Below are 15,624 nucleotides of genomic sequence, written 5' to 3'. Positions count from 1 at the left end.
TAAACATACAGCCAGAGCTACAATGGAATGGTTAAGATCAAAGCATATTCATGTGTTAGAATGGCCCAGTCAAAGTCCAGACCTAAATCCAATTGAGAATCTCTGGCAAGACTTGAAAATTGCTGTTCACAGACGCTCTCCATCCAATCTGACTGAGCTTGAGCTATTTTGCTAGGAGAATGGGCAAAAATTTCAGTCTCTACCAGATTCAGATTCAATTTTAATTGTCATTGTCAGTACAGTACAGAGACAACGAAATGCATCTAGATGTGCAAAGCTGGTAGAGACATACCCCAAAAAACTTGCAGCTGTAATTGGAGCGAAAGGTGGTTCTACAAAGTATTGACTCAGGGGGGCTGAATACTTTTGCACGCCACACTTTTCAGTTTTTTATTTGTAAAAAAATTTGAAAACCATGTATCTTCACTTCACAATTATGCGCCACTTTGTGTTGGTCTATCACATAAAATCCCAATAAAATACATTTACGTTTGTGGTTGTAACGTGACAAAATGTGGAAAAGTTCAAGGGGTATGAATACTTTTGCAAGCCACTGTATACTGTGTGTGTGTGTGTATACATACATATATATATATATATGTTTCAAATCAGTCAGCATAGTCAGCAGCAAAGATGGTGATCTATCTAGTCAGCATAAAGATGGGTCTGAGGTTAATATGGAGGGTTAGTCTAATTATGTGTGGGGTCACAATAGAGCCAGGGGAATAGACTGAAGTTATATTTTCATTCTCATATAATATCAGTTATCCAGTCGAAATCTGAGGCATGTATTCCATTAACAGCATTGCAAACATCTGGAATAATTGTACTTATTAGTAGAAAACAAGGAACTGCAGATGCTGGTTTAAAAAAAAAGACGTCAACCATCACTTGTGGGACGACAGATGGCGCAATGGGCTAAGTGTTCGGCTGGCGACCGGAAGGTAGCCGGTTCGAATCCCGCCTGGAGTGCATACTGTCGTTGTGTCCTTGGGGCAAGACACTTCACCCACCTTTGCCTGTGTGTAAAATGTAATGTAATTATGTGAAGCACTTTGGGGTCAATGCAAGTTGACTAAAAATGTGCTATATAAATAAGATTATTATTATTACTTATCCATGTTCTCCAGGGATGCTGCCAGACCTAATAAGTTACTCCAACACTTTTGTTCCACAATGATTATTTTGTCCCAATTATTATATCATATCATGTTCATATCATGGACAATGTGTTTATTAGGTTTTAGTTTTAAAGGTACAGCATGGAAACAAGTCCTTCTGCCCACCGAGTCCACAATGACCATCGATCATCCATTCACACTAGTTCTATGTTACACCACTTTCTCATCCCCTTGCCAAGCTGTGGGGCTGGATCTCGCTGCTGTCTCCAGGTACCTGCATTACTAATCTTCCATCTTCTGTGGTCCATGGCCCTAAAACTCTGCTCCAGTCAACCAGTGCCCTGCTGATACTGGACCCAGTGGTGAGGTAGAGCCCGCTGCTCCCTCCTTAAACTGCCAGGGTTTGCACAAGGCCTGGTCCCCAGTGCTGTGTTGTTCGTGCAGCCTAAGGACCTAGTCAGTGCAGGAGGAAGACACCTTCCAGCTTTGTACTCCAGTGTGTTCCCTCAGCCTAACTGGGTCACTCACTGAGATGAGTGGTGAGTTGCCCAGAGGACCATAGAAACATAGAAACATAGAAATTAGGTGCAGGAGTAGGCCATTCGGCCCTTCGAGCCTGCACCGCCATTCAATATGATCATGGCTGATCATCCAACTCAGATTCACCACTCTCTGTGTGAAAAAAGTTCTTCTCATCTCGGTTTTAAAGGATTTCCCCCTTATCCTTAAGCTGTGACCCCTTGTCCTGGACGTCCCTAACATCGGGAACAATCTTCCTGCATCTAGCCTGTCCAACCCCTTAAGAATTTTGTAAGTTTCTATAAGATCCCCTCTCAATCTTCTAAATTCTAGAGAGTATAAACCAAGTCTATCCAGTCTTTCTTCATAAGACAGTCCTGACATCCCAGGAATCAGTCTGGTGAACCGTCTCTGCAGTCCCTCTATGGCAATAATGTCCTTCCTCAGATTTGGAGACCAAAACTGTACGCAATACTCCAGGTGTGATCTCACCTAGACCCTGTACAACTGCAGTAGAACCTCCCTGCTCCTATACTCAAATCCTTTTGTAATGAAAGCTAACATACCATTCGCTTTCTTTACTGCCTGCTGCACCTGCATGCCTACCTTCAATGACTGGTGTACCATGACACCCAGGTCTCGCTGCATCTCCCCCTTTCCATAGAGTCAAGAGACGACTGACTGTCAATGCTCGGTTACTCGATCCCGACTGAAGTCGTGTTGTAACACTTAAGGGAGGCCTGGTTTGTGCTCCAGGGTCACTGGGGTGATGAAAGAATAGGATCTCCTTTAGATTTCCCCAGCTGTGTGGCACCGAGGACACTTTTGAAATGTAGTGTAAGGTGATGGACCGTGGCCAAGCTCACACACAGCATTGTGGTGATCAGCAGACGTGCCCATGTTCAATAAATCTAGATTTCTCTAACTTCAAAAAACCCTCTAACTCCGTCCCTCCCCCTCCTTAGTCGTTATACTAGTTTCACTGTCGTCCTGGTGAGTTTCATTGTCTGTATCATTCGTTAACACCGAGCCCACAGCCAACCAACAATGGACCCTTTCCTACATCATCGTTACTTTTTTGCATATCGTTCATTCATTTGTTCCATATCTGTCTACATCAAAATAGGCAATTTATCAGTCAATTTAAGCAGGACAGCTCTTTGCGAGCGGCAGTGAGTGAGCGGCCTTCTGAGGGAAGTGCCCTGTGAGAAAAGTGTGAGTCTTTGGCTCGAGAGTCTTCGGAGAGGAGGCTGAGGAGAGGAGACCACGCAATACGCTTGAGAGGCTAAGGATTCTGGGAGAGGCAAAGAGGTTTGCCACGCACTGCAAGGGAGCAGTGGGCCAGACAGGAAGAGCGGACGGAATTACCACTAGACAGCCAACCCAGTAGGTAATTTACGGCTGGGGTGAGTACTTTCCCATTTATAGGAGGTAGGATTATATAAATAAGGGGTGTATCAATACAGTAGGGGATTCTTAAATAGGACCAGTTAATTACCTATATAAGATGGGCGGTCAGGAGATGTGCCAATACTGCGAGATGTGGGAATTTGTCGACACCATTGATGTAGAAGATCCCTACAGCTGCAGTAAGTGTTTGAGGCTAGAGGAACTCCAGCTCCGCATTGATGAGCTGGAGACCCAACTTCATACGCTGCGGTACATCAGGGAGGGGGAGTATTACCTGGATGTTTTGTGCCAGGGGATGGTCACACCGACCAGTTTAACTAATTCAGTAGGCAGTGAGCAAGGAAAGGAAGGTGTGGCCATAAGCGAGGCAGGGTAGGGGGAACCAGGAGGAGATGCGGCAGGAGCCACAGCCCTTGTCCCTGACGAGCATGACCGAGGCTCTTACTCAATGTAAGGACGGGATCAGGGGATGTGGGAGGGATGAGCAACCTGGCTGCAGCACCGTGGATCAGGAGGCCATTCAAGAGGGGGGAGTTAGAAGAAATGCCGTAGTGATAGGGGATAGTATTATTCGGGGGGTAGATAGGGTTCTCTGCGGCCAGCAGAACATGTCCCGAAGGCTGTGTTGCCTACCCGGTGCTAGGGTTAAGGATATCTCTGCGATACTGGAGAGAAATTTGCAGTGGGAGGGGGAGGATCCAGTGGTCGTGGTCCATGTGGGGACCAATGACATAGGAAGGACGAGGAAGGAGGATCTGCTGAAGGAGTTTGAGCAGTTAGGGAATAAATTAAAAAGCAGAACCTCGAGGGTACTGATCTCCGGATTGCTACCTGAGCCACGGGCCAAATCGGCGAGGATACGTAAAATTAAGAAGCTAAATGCGTGGCTCAAAGACTGGTGTGGGAATAATGGGTTTGGTTTCTTGGGCCACTGGCACCAGTACTGGGACAGGGGGGATCTGTTCTGTAAGGACGGACTTCACCTGAACGGTGCTGGGACTGGGGTCCTGGCAAATCATATAACTAGGGCAGTAGAGAGGTCTTTAAACTAAGTAGCGGGGGGGAGGTATCAAGGGGGGTAATAACGGCAGGGGTAGAGGAAATAGAGCAGGGTATCAGTGGGGAAGCGGAAAGTCAAAATGTGACAGGAGACAGAATGTGTGAAGATAAAACTTTAGATGTAAAAGGGGCAAAAACGGAAAGGAAGGGTAGTAAAAATCATCTGAAAGTGCTTTATCTAAATGCACGGAGTATTCGTAATAAGATAAATGAATTAACGGTGCAATTAAGTATATATAGTTATGATATCGTGGCCATTACGGAGACATGGCTGCAAGGGGATCAGGACTGGGAGTTAAATATAGAGGGGTACTCGACAATTAGGAAAGATAGACAGGAAAGAAAGGGAGGAGGGGTGGCCCTTTTAATAAGGGAGGGAATAACGGCAATAGAGAGGAAGGATATTGCGTTGAAGGATCAGGATAGTGAAACAGCTTGGGTACAGATAGAGAATAATAAGGGGAAAAAAACACTAGTGGGTGTAATTTATAGACCTCCAAATAGCTGTGACGCTGTTAGTCAGAACATAAATCTGCAAATAGTTGACGCATGTAAAAAGGGAACTGCTGTAATCATGGGGGACTTCAATTTTCATATTAATTGGGCAAACCAAACTGGGCAGGGTAGACTAGAGGAAGAGTTTATAGAAAGTATTAGAGACGGGTTCCTAGAACAGTATGTCACAGAACCGACAAGGGGGGAGGCAATCTTGGATCTGGTCCTGTGTAATGAAGCAGGATTAATTAAAAATGTCATAGTTAGGGACTCGTTGGGAACAAGTGACCACAATATGGTCGAATTCCATATTCAAATAGAAGGGGAGCAGGTTGAAACTCAGGCTAGGGTGCTTAGTCTAAATAAGGGGGATTATGAAGGTATGAGGACTGAGCTGATCAAAGTTGACTGGGATAGCAGACTCAAGAATAAGACGGTACATGAGCAGTGGTGTACGTTTAAGGGTATACTGTATAACCTTCAAGAAAAATTTATTCCTATGAAGAAAAAAAGGGGTAGGGGTAAGAACAGTCAGCCATGGCTCAGTAAAACTATAAAGGATAGTATTCGGCTGAAGGCAAGGGCATATAAGGTAGCCAGAGATAGTGGGAGGGTAGAGGATTGGGAAGCATTTAAAGGTCAGCAAAAAATAACTAAGAGATTAATTAAGACGGGGAAAATAGACTATGAAAGGAATTTAGCGAACAACATAAAAACTAATAGTAAGAGTTTTTATAGCTATATAAAAAGAAAAAGGGTGGCTAAGGTGAACGTTGGTCCATTGGAGGGTGAGACTGGAGAGTTGTTGGTGGGGAACATGGAAATGGCAAAGGCATTAAACGAGTATTTTGTATCAGTCTTCACCATAGAAGACACAAAAAATATTCCAACGCTGGATAAACAGGGGGCGGTAGGAATGGAGGAGCTTAATACTATTAAGATCACCAAGGAGGTGGTATTAGGGAAATTAATGAGACTGAAGGAGGATAAATCCCCTGGGCCTGATGGATTACATCCAAGGGTCTTGAGGGAGATAGCGGTGGGGATTGTGGATGCATTGGTGATAATTTTCCAAAACTCCCTGGAGGCAGGAACGGTCCCAGTGGATTGGAAAATGGCCAATGTAACACCTATATTTAAAAAAGGAAGTAAACAGAAGGCGGGTAACTATAGACCGGTTAGTCTAACATCGGTGGTGGGTAAAATGTTAGAGACAATTATTAAAGAAACACTAACGGGGCACTTGGATAAACATGACTTCATCGGACAGAACCAACATGGTTTTGTGAAGGGGAAGTCCTGTTTAACGAATCTGCTCGAATTCTTTGAGGAAGTAACAACCCGGGTGGATAAAGGGGAACCGGTGGATGTGGTATACTTGGACTTCCAAAAGGCTTTTGACAAGGTGCCACATAAGAGACTATTGCTAAAAATAAAAAATTATGGGATTGGGGGTAATATATTAGCATGGGTAGAGGATTGGCTAACAAATAGGAAGCAGAGAGTGGGGATAAATGGTTCATACTCGGGATGGCAACCGGTAACTAGCGGGGTTCCGCAAGGGTCGGTGCTGGGACCCCAGTTGTTCACAATTTATATAAATGATTTGGAGGAGGGAACCAAGTGTAATATATCAAAATTTGCGGACGATACAAAAATGGGAGGAAAAGTAGGGGATGAGGAGGATAGGAAGAGTCTGCAAAAGGATATAGATAAGCTAGGTGAGTGGGCAACAACTTGGCAGATGAAATTTAATACTAATAAATGTGAAGTCATTCACTTTGGAAAAAAAAATGATAGGGCAAGTTATTTTCTAAATGAGGAGGAGCTGCGTTGTAATGCAACGCAAAGGGATCTAGGGGTATTAGTACATGAATCACTGAAAGTTAGTATGCAGGTGCAGCAAGCAATCAGGAAGGCCAATGGAGTTTTGGCCTTTATTGCTAGGGGGATTGAGTATAAAAACACGGAGGTCTTGCTGCAGCTGTACACAGTATTAGTGAGACCACATTTGGAATACTGTGTACAGTTCTGGGGTCCATACTTAAGAAAGGATGTACTAGCCCTGGAGGCAGTGCAGCGAAGGTTTACAAGATTAATTCCTGCAATGAGGGGATTGACATATGAGGAAAGGTTAAGTAGGCTGGAACTCTACTCTTTGGAGTTTAGAAGAATGAGAGGCGATCTCATTGAAACATATAAGATCGTGAGGGGCCTTGATCGGGTGGATGCACCGAGGATGTTCCCAATGATCGGGGAAACTAGAACTAGGGGACATAGTTGCAGAATAAGGGGGGGGCTCTTTTAAAACTGAGATGAGGAAGAACTTCTTCACCCAGAGGGTGGTTAATTTATGGAATTCACTGCCCCAGGGAGCAGTGGAAGCAGAAACTTTAAATATATTTAAGACTAAAATAGATGTTTTTTTAGCTGCCAAGGGGATAAGGGGCTACGGGGAGAGGGCAGGGATATGGACCTAGGTATGGTTAGTATAGTAAGACCTGAGTGATCTCCTGGACAAGTGTCGATCGCCTAGATTGGGGTCGGAGAGGAATTTCCCGGTTTTTTTTCCCGAATTGGACCTGGGTTTTTATCCGGTTTTTTGCCTCCCCCAGGAGATCACGAGGTTCTTGGGGTGGAGAGGGGTGATAGCGGTATAAAGGGGAGGGTAGTGTCTTGTGTTCTGTGTCTTGTGTCTACTGTTTGTGGGTAAGTGTGTCTGTTTAGTGTTCAGCCATGAGCGAATGGCGGTGCGGGCTCGATGGACCTGGTGGTCTGCTCTCGCACCTACTTTCTATGTTTCTATGTTTTATCACCGTCTATATCACTTGTTTCCCTTTCCCCTGACTCTCAGTATGAAGAAGGGTCTCGGCCCGAAACGTCACCTATTCCTTTTCTCCAGAGATGCTGCCTGACCCGCTGGTACTCCAGCTTTTTGTGTCTATCTTTGCCCATGTTGATTGTAGGATAAGATTGACTGGGACAGAGGGGGCTGCTATCCATCCACAACCAGGCAATCTCTCTGTGTTGAAAGGTGATTCTCCCTGCTCGGTGGAAGTGTCATTGACAATCTCCCATTTCTTTAGTCTGGACACAAAAGGAGGCCATTCGTCCCGTCGTGGCTGCTGGAGTACTGTTGTCCCCTTGATATCCCTGCGACCTATTTTTTCTCGGGTGCCCTATAGCTCCCCTGGGTTCTCCTGTCACCACCTTGCGGTGGACTTTCTGTGGTGGTCCCTGCAGGGGAGAAGGTCTCCCAGCCTCACGTTGTTCCACAGTATCAGCGGGTTCCGTGTTGGAGAGTCTGAGCTCTCTCCACTTCCACTGATGGGAAGCATCGGGGCCCAACGTTGTCTCATGTTGTGTTCCTGTCTCTTTCAGAAAAAGCTCTGCCCCTGGTGTACTGGTGGTTGGCAACAGCCTGGTACCAGTTAACAACGGCCATCTCCTTGATCGATGTCTTTACTCTGTCCAGGTACGTGCTCCGGGGATCCACAGACTCCCTTCCTCCACCTGGTCAACTGAAGCAAAGTCACCCATCCCCACTGCCTCCTCCATCTCCTCCCCACCTTGACTTTCAGAAGGCTTTCCACAAGGTCCCACATAAGAGATTAGTATACAAACTTAAAGCACACGGTATTGGGGGTTTAGTATTGATGTGGATAGAGAACTGGCTGGCAGACAGGAAGCAAAGAGTAGGAGTAAACGGGTCCTTTTCAGAATGGCAGGCAGTGACTAGTGGGGTACGGCAAGGCTCAGTGCTGGGACCCCAGCTATTTACAATATATATTAATGATTTGGACGAGGGAATTGAATGCAACATCTCCAAGTTTGCGGATGACACGAAGCTGGGGGGCAGTGTTAGCTGTGTGGAGGATGCTAGGAGGCTGCAAGGTGACTTGGATAGGCTGGGTGAGTGAGCAAATGCATGGCAGATGCAGTATAATGTGGATAAATGTGAGGTTATCCGCTTTGGTGGCAAGAACAGGAAAGCAGACTATTATCTGAATGGTGGCCGATTAGGAAAAGGGGAGATGCAACGAGACCTGGGTGTCATGGTACACCAGTCATTGAAAGTAGGCATGCAGGTGCAGCAGGCAGTGAAGAAGGCGAATGGTATGTTAGCATTCATAGCAAAAAGATTTGAGTATAGGAGCAGGGAGGTTCTACTGCAGTTGTACAGGGTCCTGGTGAGACCACACCTGCAGTATTTCGTACAGTTTTGGTCTCCTAATCTGAGGAAAGACATTCTTGCCATAGAGGGGGTACAGAGAAGGTTCACCAGACTGATTCCTGGGACGTCAGGACTTTCATATGAAGAAAGACTGGATAGACTCGACTTGTACTCGCGAGAATTTAGAAGATTGAGGGGGGATCTTATAGAAACTTACAGCATTCTTAAGGGGTTGGACAGGCTAGATGCAGGAATATTGTTCCCGATGTTGGGGAAGTCCAGAACAAGTGGTCACAGTTTAAGGATAAGGGGGAATTCCTTTAGGACCGAGATAAGGAAAACATTTTTCACACAGAGAGTGGTGAATCTCTGGAATTCTCTGCCACAGAAGGAAGTTGAGGCCAGTGCATTGGCTATATTTAAGAGGGAGTTAGATGTGGCCCTTGTGGCTAAAGGGATCAGGGGGTATGGAGAGAAGGCAGGTACAGGATACTGAGTTGGATAATCAGCCATGATCATATTGAATGGTGGTGCAGGCTCGAAGGACCGAATGGCCTACTACTGCACCTATCTATTTTCTATGATATGGGGAGAAGGCAGGAACGGGGTACTGATTGGGGATGATCAGCCATGATCACAATGAATGGTGGTGCAGGCTCGAAGGGCAGAATGGTCAGCTCCTGCACCTATTGTCTATTGTGATTAGTTGTAACTATTTATACGAGGGGGATAACATTTTTCACACAGAGAGTGGTGAATCTCTGGAATTCTCTGCCACAGAAGAAAGTTGAGGCCAGTGCATTGGCTATATTTAAGAGGGAGTTAGATGTGGCCCTTGTGGCTAAAGGGATCAGGGGGTATGGAGAGAAAACAGGTACAGGATACTGAGTTGGATGATCAGCCATGATCATATTGAATGGTGGTGCAGGCTCGAAGGGCAGAATGGTCCGCTCCTGCACCTATTGTCTATTGTGATTAGTTGTAACTATTTATACGAGGGGGATAATATTGTTACAGTAAACAATTGTGAAATATTGTATGGGACATGCAGAGAATAAGGGGAGGCATCGAGGGCTGGTCATTTTAGTCAATGGGTAACTCACCAGGCTTAGATGAAATGTATCCCAGGATGTTGAAGGGAGCCAGGGAAGAAATTATAGATGCTCCAACCGTGATATTTTGATTCTTCCTCACTGCAGGAGTAAGACTGGAGGATTAGATTACTAACATACGGTTGTTTAAAAAGGGAGCATGGGAGAGCCCAAGTAATTACAGGCCAGTTAGCTTAACTGTGGAGGACAAATTATTGGAATAGATTCAAAATGGTACAAAATTAATTTTGCAATTGAATGATTTTTAGAACTGAGAGTAAGCATGCACAGCAGGCAGTGAAGAAAGCAAATTGCATGTTGGCCTTCATAACAAGAGGAGTTGAGTACGGGAGCATAGAGTTCCTTCTGCGGTTGTACGGGGCCCTAGGGAGACCACACCTGGAGTATTGTGTGCAGTTTTGGTCTCCAAATTTGAGGAAGGACATTCTTGCTAGTGGATGCCAATTCTCTGGATGCTTTCAAGAGAGAGCTCTTAAAGATAACGGAGTCAATGGATATGGTGAGAAGGCAGGATTGTGGATGATCAGACATGATCATATTGAATGGCGGTGCTGGGTCGAATGGCCTACTCCTGCTCCTATTGTCTATTGTCTAAAAGTTGAGTTAAGGAGAGGTCGTCAGGATTGGGTTCTTGCAGGAAGGCTCTGTCTGACTGATGGTTAAATGTGTGAGTTGGTGACAAAGAATTGATAAGGGCAGCATGTTCCATGGAGATTATGGTTTTCAGTGAGGTTTTTGGCAAGGTCCCATATGGCAGGCTGGTCAAGAGGTCAAAGGTGAACCAAAATTAGATTTGTGGTAAAAAGCAACGGTTAATGTGTGGGAACAAACTGCAGGTGCTGGTTTACACTGAAGATAAACACAAAATGCTGGAGTAACTCAGCAGGTCAGACAGAATCTCTGGAGAAAAGAAATAGGTGACGTTTTGGGTCAAGACCCTTCTTCAGACTGAGAGTCGGGGGGAAAGGGAAATAAGAGATATAGACAGTGATGTAGAGAGATATAGAACAAATGAATGAAAGATATGCAAAAAATGTAACTATGATAAAAGAAACAGGCCGTTGTTAGCCGTTTGTTGGGTGAGAAAGTCTACAGACAATGAGACTCATCAAGACGACTTTGAAGCTGGTACAACATGGGTGGGGGAGGGATGGAGAGAGAGGGGATGCAAGGTTTACTTGAAGTTATAGAAATCAATATTCATACTGTTGGATTTTAAACTGTCCAAGCAAAATATGAGATGTTATTCCTCCAATTTGCATTTGGCCTCACTCTGACTATAGAGGAGGCCCAGGACAGAAAGGTTAAGTGTGGGAATGGGAAGGGTAATTAAAGTGTTTGGCAACTGGGAGATCAGGTAGGTCCAGGCAGACTGAACGCAGTGAGTGGACTGAGGCGACTACATACCTTGAATGTTACTTGCTTCAGTGCAACCTTTCTGCCTCTGCAGGTGTTGGCCTCTTGATGTCATCCAGAGATATCTGGTCTCGTGCCGAGAAGCCAGACGTGCTGGAAAGCACTCAGGTGAGCCCCTGACCGTCCCATCCTCGTGCACACTCACTCTTCCTCCTGGTGCCCTCCGCCTCCGCAGGTCACGGCTGCCCGTGAGCAGTCCGGGTGTCGGGTTATGGGGAGAAGGTAGGAGATTGGGGTTAGGAGGGAGAGATAGATCAGCCATGATTGAATGTCGGAGTAGATGGGCTGAATGGCCTAATTCTGCTCCTATCATTTATGACCTTATTACCCTGGAGCTGCCCTGGCTGCAGGATCCCTCGCAGTCCATTCACCCCTTTCCCACATTCTGGTACAGCCACCAGCGACCCAGTAACTTGCACAATCACAGGAGGTCCTCGACACAATCATGTCCATCCCTGGGACTCCAGGATAGTCTTGGTGTTGTAGTCATGCAACATGTTGTTAGTTTGCCTTGCCAAGCAAGTTGGAAAACTGGGCTTCCCGCAAGACAGTGGGGGTGTCACTGTGAAGTGCTTGTTAATTGTCTCTAGTAACATCGTATTAACACAATGTGTCACCAATTGTGTTTTGACCTTCAAGTATTACTGGAGGTATTCACAGAGAATTTCTTAAAGCTGTCTGATGAGGGTACAGTTATCAAAGTCAAAGTCAAAGTAACTTCATTGTCAATTCAATTATGCAACAGTAGTTACACATAGGATCGAAATTACGTTTCCCCATACTCCAAATGTGCAAGTAATATTAAAAACACAGACAGACAACATATCAATAAAAATAGACAATAGACATACATTATTTAAAATATTAAAATATTCACAGTATGCCAAAATGTAGCAAAACCTTTGAGGTATTTTAAAAAGGGTGCAACAATGAAAGGTGCAATATAGAAAAAGTGCAAATTCCGTACTGGAGACATTGAGCCAAAGTTATTTTCACAGTTTGTTGTCTTTGTTTGGGTACTGTTCATGGAATTTTCTTAAGTGTGTTGAGTAGTCTGATGGCCTGAGGGAAAAAGCTGTTTTTGAATCTGGTGGTTTTGCTCCGCATGCTGCGGTAGCGCTTACCGGAAGGTAGGAGGGTGAACAGTTTGTGTGCTGGGTGAGTGGTGTCTTTGATAATATTGCTTGCTCTCTTGCGACAGCGAGAAGGGTATAGGTCCTGGATTGCTGGTTGGGGTGATCTGGTGATCTTCTCCGCTGTCCTCACCACTCTCTGTAGGGCCTTCTGGTCAGCAGCAGAGCAACTGCCATACCAGACTGAGAGACTGCTGGTAAGAATGCTCTCAATGGCACCCCTGTAAAAGGTCGTGAGGGCAGAGGGGGGGAGGTCAGCTCTCCTCATCCGTCGAAGGAAGTGGAGGCGTTGCTGTGCCTTCTTGACTAGGGAGATGGTGTTGGTGGACCATGTCTGATCATCTGTGATGTGCACTCCCAGGAACTTGGTGCTTTTCACAGACTCCACTGCACTGCAATTGATGGTAAGTGGGGTGTGTGTTGTCTGTTTCTTCCTGAAGTCCACAGTTATTTCTTTTGTTTTGTTGACATTGAGTTGAAGGTTGTTGATATCACACCAGTTGATGAGTTGTTGAACCTCCTCTCTGTAGGCTGAATCGTCATCGTGGCTGATGAGGCCCACCACTGTAGTGTCATCTGCGAACTTGATGATGTGGTTCGAATTGTGCTTGGCACTACAGTCATGAGTCATCAGCGTGAACAACAGAGGGCTCAGCACACATCCCTGTGGGACCCCGGTGTTCATGATGGTGGTCTCTGATGAGTTTTTGCCAACTCTTACTGTCTGTGGTCTGTCAGTGAGGAAGTCCAGTAACCAGTTGCATAGTGGGGTGCTGATGCCTATTTTGCCGAGTTTATTCACCAGATGTTGGGGGATGACTGTATTGAAGGCGGAGCTGAAGTCGATAAACAGCATCCGCACGTAACTGTTTTTGGTTTCCAGATGAGCCAGGCTTAGGTGGAGTGCTGTTGCTATGGCATCATCAGTGGAACGGTTGGGACGGTAAGCAAACTGGTATGGGTCAAGTGTAGAGGGGAGACTGGATGTTATATGGGCCTTGACCAACCTTTCAAAGCACTTCATCATGATGGACGTGAGTGCTATGGGCCGGTAGTCGTTCAGTGTTGAGGCTGGGGATTTCTTGGGTAGCGGTATGATGGTGGTGGCTTTGAAGCATGCTGGTATGATGGCTTGGCTCAGAGAGGTGTTGTAAATGTCCGTGAGAACCTCTGTGAGTTGGTCAGCACAGTCTCTGAGCACACGCCCCGGTATGTTGTCAGGACCTGCAGCTTTTCTGGGGTTCACCTTGAGTAAGGTCCTCCGCACATCAGTTGGGTCCAGGTGAAGTGTTTCATGGTCTGGGCAGGGAGGGGCTTTTGTTGGTGTGGTGGTGTTGTCCTCCTCAAACCGGTTGAAGAAGGTGTTAAGTGTGTTGAGGAAGTCTGTGTTGTCCTCGCACGGTGGGGGTGTTGGCCTGTGGCCGGTGACAGACTGGATGCCTTGCCACAGGCGCTTGGGGTCCTTAGTGTCCGTGAAGTGTGCCTGAATTTTCTGTCCATAGGCACGCTTGGCTGTTCTCAAGCCCCGGTTCAAGTTGGCCCCTAGACAGTACTAAGGCAGGACTTTGTGAACCACGGATTGTTGGCCCTTGAAAGCAGCATATAACAATTACAGCACGGAAACAGACCATCTCGACCCTTCTAGTGCGTGCTGAACACATAATCTCCCCTAGTCCCATATACCTGCGCTCAGACCATAACCCTCCATTCCCTTCCCATCCATATAACCATCCAATTTATTTTTAAATGATAAAAACGAACCTGCCTCCACCACCTTCACTGGAAGCTCATTCCACACAGCTACCACTCTCTGAGTAAAGAAGTTCCCCCTCATGTTACCCCTAAACTTCAGTCCCTTAATTCTCAAGAATCTTCCCTACTCTCAGTGGGAAAAGCTTTTCCACGTCAACTCTGTCTATCCCTCTCATCATTTAAAAAACCTCTATCAAGTCCCCCCTTAACCTTCTGCGCTCCAAAGAATAAAGCCCTAACTTGTTCTTTCTCGGTAACTTAGTTGCTGAAACCCAGGCAACATTCTAGTAAATCTCCTCTGTACTCTCTCTATTTTGTTGACATCCTTCCTATAATTAGGCGACCAAATTTGTACACCATACTCCAGAATTGGCCTCACCAATGCCTTGTACAATTTTAACATTACATCCCAACTTCTATACTCAATGCTCTGATTTATAAAGGCCAGCACACCAAAAGCTTTCTTTACCACCCTATCTACATGAGATTCCACTTTTCGGGGAACTGTGCACAGTCCTCAGGTTCGCTACATTCTTCAATTCCCCTACCATTTACCTGTACGTCCTATTTTGATTTGTCCTGCCAAGATGCAGCACCTCACACTTATCAGCATTAAACTCCATTGTTGGCCAACTGGCATAAATCTCTCTGTTGACTTTGCCTACTCCATTGACCCCCCTATCTATATCTGCATACTTACTAATCCAATTTACCACATGACGGTCACATCTTCCATGCACAATATATCCAGTCACAGATTCACGGAAATCTCTCTCTCTCTCTCTCTCTCTCTCTCTCTCTCTCTCTCTCTCTCTCTCTCTCTCTCTCCCGAGAGAGAGAGAGAGAGAGAGAGAGAGAGAAAGGGGGGCCGAGAGACAGAGAGAGTCTCTCTCCCCCTCTCTCCCCCCTCCTTCCCTCTCCCCCCCTCTCTCCCCTCCCCCCCCCCTCCCCCACACCCTCCCCCCCCACACCCCCTCCCCCCCCCTACCCTCTCCCCTCCTCTCTCCCCCACTCCCCCTCCCTTCCCCCTCCACCCCCCCCTCCCCCCTCACTCCTTCCCCCCCTCCCCCTCTCCTTCCCTCTCCTCCCCCCCCTCCCCCACACTCTTCCCCTCCTCCCCCCCCCCTCCTCTTCCCCTCCCCATCTCCCCTCAACACTCTCCCCCCCCCACACTCTCCCCCCCCCTCCCCCCCCCCCCCCACCCCCCCCCCCCCCCCCTCTCCCCCCCCCCCCCCCCCCCCCCCCCTCCCCCCCCCCCCCTTCCCCCTCTCTCCCCCCCCCCTCCCTCCCCCCACTCTCCCCCTCCCTCCCCCCCCCCCTCCCCCCCTCTCTCTCCCCCACACTCTCTCCTCCACCCACACTCCCCCCCCCCTCCCCCCTCTCCCCCCCCACACTCTCCCCCCACCCTCTCTCCCCCCTCCCCTCCCCTCTCC

At 46.9% G+C, this 15,624-nt stretch overlaps 1 protein-coding gene across 1 annotated transcript in view; it reads left to right on the top strand.

Moving 5' to 3' along the window:
* Positions 1-268: 268 nt before the first annotated feature.
* LOC129707634 (golgin subfamily A member 6-like protein 6) overlaps positions 269-15,624 on the top strand; it is a 56,122-nt gene continuing 40,766 nt past the window's right edge. Inside the window, exons 1-3 of the mRNA XM_055652770.1 lie at positions 269-1,391; positions 7,986-8,079; positions 10,746-11,414. The gene's annotated coding sequence lies outside the window, so the exon portion shown is untranslated. The remainder of the gene's footprint in view (positions 1,392-7,985; positions 8,080-10,745; positions 11,415-15,624) is intronic.

This window comes from Leucoraja erinacea, chromosome 22, assembly GCF_028641065.1.
Source record: "Leucoraja erinacea ecotype New England chromosome 22, Leri_hhj_1, whole genome shotgun sequence".
In the NCBI taxonomy this organism is placed as follows: domain Eukaryota; kingdom Metazoa; phylum Chordata; class Chondrichthyes; order Rajiformes; family Rajidae; genus Leucoraja; species Leucoraja erinaceus.
The sequence above is the reverse complement of the archived record's forward strand: the minus strand, read 5'-3'. Positions and strand labels throughout refer to the sequence as shown.